A 6,096-nucleotide genomic window follows, 5' to 3' on the forward strand; every position below is an offset into this window, starting at 1 on the left:
AAAGGATTATGAACATATTGTAATAAAGGTAAAATTAAGTTTGCAATATTATGTTTTACTGTTGTAGAGAATTCTTCAGTTTAAACCGTGACAATGGCAGGTGAATTTGGATGGATAAATTTGATCTGTAAAACTAATATATCATACTATGTTCAGAATTATACATTATTTAACTATTACTACCATAAGGCTAGCTATTTCCCAGTTTTACAAACAGTGAAAGCTGTATTTTGTCAAAACATATACTTTCCGAATAATTCCAAATAAGGACATTGAAAATGGAGAGAAATGGTAGTTCCTTACGCCAAGGTTATAAGCGAGAACTGTCGGATACTCTCTATACAGCAAGGATAGTTTACAAGTTTTTAGGGTATTGGCACAGCAAAAAAAATTCAGTCAAAAGCATTATTTCACTTTTAATTTATCGTTCCCAAAACTATTAGGTGAAATGTAGAAAAGAAAGTCAATACCTGTCATACAGTAAGAGAAATAAGGTGCTAAAATAAGGTAAAAAGGTCGTCCTTTTTCTCCCAACAAATTTTCTTGCAGATCCCAGGCACTATCATCTACACATATGTGTATTACAGGACATCCTAGTTTAATAATTAGTTTTGTCAACATGGAAATACATGTACACTAGGGAACATGCATATTGTGATGTCTATATCATTTATATTAAACGATTTATTTTTGTTTCATATATATAATTAATAAATATATATATAGATATATATATAATATATATATATATATATATATATATATATATATATATATATATATATATATATATAATAATAATAATAATCTGCCATGCGTGGGATTTGATATATGAAACTGTAACCTTCAGTTTACAAGCATGTTGTGTTACTAACATTGCTACACAAATAGTTGAGACAAGCTGTACTTTGAAAGATGAAGTCAGCCAGCTGAAAATTCTCGGGATATATTTTGGTGATTTTTCGAGTCATGATTCACCATCATCATCATCATCATCATCATCATCATCATCATCATCATAATCATCATCATCATAATTCAGAGATTCTGATCTTGAGCTTTGAAAACTGTTGGTTTCCTGTCAGTGTAACACTAATTGTGGTCCTTTTTAGTGTAAGGAAGTATGGTTTCTCTCGATACTGGTTGATGAGGATAACACTGTTTGTGGTCCCACTGGACAAAAGGGAACATACATTTTTCTGAGAAATAGCTATCCTGAAGGATAGCCTATATATTTGGTCAATGTAAAACATTAATACATATTGAAATAAACGAATACATAAATCAATACATAAACATTTATTTCTTTCATTATCTATCATGATATGTATTTATTTATTTTTCACTATCAAATAAGCACTGCCATTTAATACTGTATGAAACAAAAATAAACACTCAACAGTTTTTGTTCAATTGAAGATTTTTGTAGATTCATGTTTTCATTTTTTGTTTCAAATAAAAAATAAAATATATATTGTAATGATCTGGACATTGCTTTGTTGCAGGACTTGTTGTCTGCTCAGTTTGTCTTGTCTGTCTTGTATATGTTTCATGTATTGTACGGGGAATGGGTCATGCGGTTACTAGGAAGGGGGAGTGAGTGAATGAGTGGGGAAAATGTGTGTTGTTGTTTTCGGGGGTTGCAGAGCATGGATGTGACTGGTTGATGAGCTGGACGAGCATGAATGTGACTTCTTTTCAGTACTGCTTTCATCCCTTCTACAATAGCTGAAAAAACATAGCATATAAATCCATGTACAGACCTGAAAAATTGAAATTAAAAAAAAGATTATTTTCCTTTCACCACTCATTTTAAATGTATCCCAGCAAACCCATTGATAAGGTTGTAGTTAGTTACAGGAGGGCAAGATTAGCAGATGTCATTTCTATCAGTTAGAATAGAATTTGTGATTCCCTAAAAATGTGAATCATCAGATGTTGAATCATCAGTAATGTTATTTGCTAAATATAGTCATTTTATTTATAGGATTTATTTTTTTTATTATTATTATTATTATTATTATTATTATTTTTTTTTTTTTTTTTTTTTATGAGTAATGACATTAACCACACCAGTGTGCTTTTTAAGGATTTAAAAAACCCAACTCCCAAAGATCAAGGTGCTTTTTGAGGGCTTAGTGAACTGAAATTAAGCTGAAAGGACTCCTCACCAAAGTAGAAAATGAAACCATGCATCACCTTTAACTAATACAGGGTATTTCTATGATATGCATTCACTGCAGCTGTATCCCATGTGTTGTGGGAGCTGGGACAGCCACTCAGTTTCTATTTTATATTCTCATCTTTACACTGTATGCCACCTGTGCAATTTCAGATGTTGGATTCCCAGCAATGGAGGCCTTTCAATAAGCAATGGATAATGCATGCTGTATAAGCTAGTAATGCACACACTTTTAATAGCAATAATCAAAGTTAAATATACCTTTCTATAGTTATGTAGTGGGTCACTACTTTGTATTTGTTTACTGTTTGCATTTACTTTCATTTTAGAATGCCCCCTTATCCTTTGTCCCTCCCACACACCAATGAGAATGGCAATTCTTTTAATTTGCTCTTTTACCCTTTGAGTCATGAGTTTTAAAATGCCCTGCTGGCCCTAGGGGAATGGGTTTATTTTTCTGTCTTCTGCACTCACTTGATTATTATGAGTACAGCATATAAACAAGGTGAAAGGTTAGGGTTTGTTCAATATGTATGTAATGAATACTGATGAAATACAGACAAAAGAGAAATTTAGATTGCAATTAATTAAATAACAATTTACACATATCACATATACAGATCTTGACACATTTTGTTAGTAGGCTTATTAACAGTGTATTTACATTGTTATGAAAAGATGTAAATAAATTATTTTTACCTTAAATAAAACAAATAAATATAATTTTTTATTTTGTCATGGAGAAAGGTTTTTACTAAAAAAAGCAACAGGTAGGCAATAAACAATAAAAAACTGGGTGGAACAACAACAACAACACTTCCTAACAAATAAAGGGCTGAACTAGAGCGAGAAAGACATGAATAACTCAAACCTGGGTAAAAAGGTGATGGGAGCGGAGGAAGTGATTGTGTCAATGATGCTTCAGCGTATGATAACACCGTGTAACAATTTTATTTATTTTTTTGTACCTGGGTAGTAAGTGTTATTTCCTAATTGCTTATGCCTCAAAAGTATAGAAAATGGCTATTATTCCCCACAAACTTTGCTTTTGTGACCAGGACAGTGATATTTCAAAATATCACTATCTCCAATGGGAAAACGGGCAAATGTGTGTCTTTTCGTCTTTTCGTTAAATACAGTATAATCGTAAATCTCGAAAAACTACTCACTTCTAAATCTTGTGTAGTCATTTTTGTATTACTTTAGTATAAATACATGTTAATTTGGATTCATATGTTGTTTTTTTCTGACTTTATGTGAATGAAAAGACATACATTTGCCTATTTTCCCATTGGAAATAGTGATATTTTGAAATATCACTGTCCTGGTCACAAAAGCCAAGTTTGTGGGGAATAATAGCCATTTTCTATACTTTTGAGGCATAAGCAATTAGAAAATAACACTTACTACCCAGGAACAAAAATTGTATTACATAGTGTAATCAGAGCTCTGTTGCACTCTGTGCACATAAATCATGTTTCCTTCCTCTGCCTGGGCCTACGAGTGGTGTGGCTACAGACGTGACATTGTCTGAGCTTGGGCATCTTCCACTGGATGACTTCTGCAGTGAGTGGTATGGAAGATGAAGTGTTCAACACGGCCATGTCAAGCAAATGGAATAATAATGTACTCCAGCACACACATTGGTTTCACCTTGTTATCCCCAGTGGATATGCACATCTCTTTTGTCATGCCACTTTGCAGCCAGCAACTTGTCTGTGTGTAAAAACTGGACTTTGCCTTTTTCTAATTTTGTTGGATCACATGGTGCCACACATACCAGTGTCTTGGCTGTGTAGACGCTCAAATAGGGCTGGGCTGTTATACCAATTATCTGTGTAGACGATCTGGCCTTTTCCCAGGTAAGGCTTCATGAAACTAAGGACAACAGAGAGCCGTACACACCGAGATCTGTGTCATGTATAATCAGCAAAAACAATAAAACAGTATAAACAACAAAACTTAAAATGTACCCAGTCTTCACATCACAGATGATGAACAATTTGATGCCGAACGCTGTTGCTTTGAGAGAATGTATTGCTTGAGAGAGTCTTTCCTTCCACAGCATAAGCGACTCATCAATGCACACATCTTGGAAAGGGTAGAAAACTCAGGTAAGCTTTTCTTGGAGGGCTATTACAATTTTACTGATTTTGTTCAGGGGGTCTATGATCTGCGATGTGTTGTTTTCAGAGAAATGAAGAGCCCTCAGGAGCAGAAGGAAGTGACTGAGAGAGAAAAGGGTCGAGAAGAAAGGAGTTGCCACAACAAGATCAGTGGACCAATACTCTTTCGGGGATTTCTTTCGGGTCAAGCCCATGAGCAGAACGGTAGCCAGAAAGACGTACATTTCACACATTGTTGTGTCCACCCACTTACAGAGCTTTGACTTGACAACCAATAATCAACCAATTTGATTATTCTCTCCCAATCAGTTACAACCTTCGTTGGTTGTTGTGAAATTCTTAAATGCACCTACTAGTTCAAAAGAAATATTGTTTCAAAACAGCAAGCTTGTTTACTTAGGCTATGTGGCTGTCTACTCGTGGGTTACCATACAGGCCTAGTAATGTGGTGACAGCCTGCCGTTCCCCCAATTAGTTTGTATGTTTTTTAGCTTCCATTCTTTTATATTCCCCTGATTGTTTTATCATGTTTTTATGTAGGCTATTTGTGTATTAGGAATGTTTTTCTGATTAAAATCTCCTGTACAGAACTTGACTCTCAATAAATAATAGCTAATTACCACTTAAAAAAGATTGGCACTGGTTATGAGAACTCACTCGAGTGTGTACAGAAATAGAATAGTTAATGATAGTGATACAATTTCCACTTGCACATTGATGTTATTATTGGTTTGCACATTTGTGATTTAAACTGTTTTTGATTTATGTATTTATTAATTTTATTCTTATTTAGTATATTTGCACACTTTCTACTTGCTGTTATTATTGTATTTGTAACTATTCTACACGACAACACCGCATTTATTGAAACTGTTCTTGATTGTAGTAATTTATTGATTTTATATTTATTGTGTGCTATTTATTTGATATGTCCGAGTGCCTGTATCCTAACTGGTTCCTAATAATAAACATGTCATTCCTTGTAATCATTGTGTGTGTGTGTGTGTGTGTGTGTGTGTGTGTGTGTGTGTGTGTGTGTGTGTGTGTGTGTGTGTGTGTGTGTGTGTGTGTGTTGGGGGGGTGGGGACATTTTGTTGTTAGTTTTGCTCCATTCAGAATGCTTACTACCTAAATATCTTGACCTCACTGAACAGTTTATTGTTCTCTCTTAAACAATAAGCTCAACATTTTAAAAAGCAAAACATTTCACAAATGCATGAGCAACCCATGTTATCCATTTCCCCCCAGTACATGACAACTTATATATTGTATGATTTCAGCTGATTTGTATCCCAAAACATACAATTATTTGCATTTATTAAAACTAAATCAGTCATCAAGAAACATTGGAATGTTAGGGTTATTGTTAAGATGCCAGCTAATGACAGAAGTGGAGTGAGGGTTAAGGAAGGTGAAAACAAACCAGCAGTAATGCAAGGTGATTTTAAATACTCTACCAACAGATCAGGAACTTCAAACTTTGTCAAATATGGTATATATAAAGCATTCAGTATTTACACTTTTGAACGTCCTTAACATACAGTCCTAGAGTTTCCCCTCCTACACCAAGTGATGGAGGTTTTACATTCACTGTATATACAGTTTAATCCACGCTCCAGTTATCATAGGGTTTGGTTGCTGCACCATCAGATTGATTACAGAGTTGCTTAAACCAGGGTCATTTGTAGGTCATCAAAAGGTATGTGGAAATGCTTTACAACATCTGTGTTTTAATTTACAAAAATAAAATAAAATAAAAATCCTCACAGCTGCAGCCCCCTGAATAAG

The sequence above is a fragment of the Polyodon spathula genome, chromosome 1 (genome assembly GCF_017654505.1).
Source record: "Polyodon spathula isolate WHYD16114869_AA chromosome 1, ASM1765450v1, whole genome shotgun sequence".
Classification (NCBI taxonomy): Eukaryota; Metazoa; Chordata; class Actinopteri; order Acipenseriformes; family Polyodontidae; genus Polyodon; species Polyodon spathula.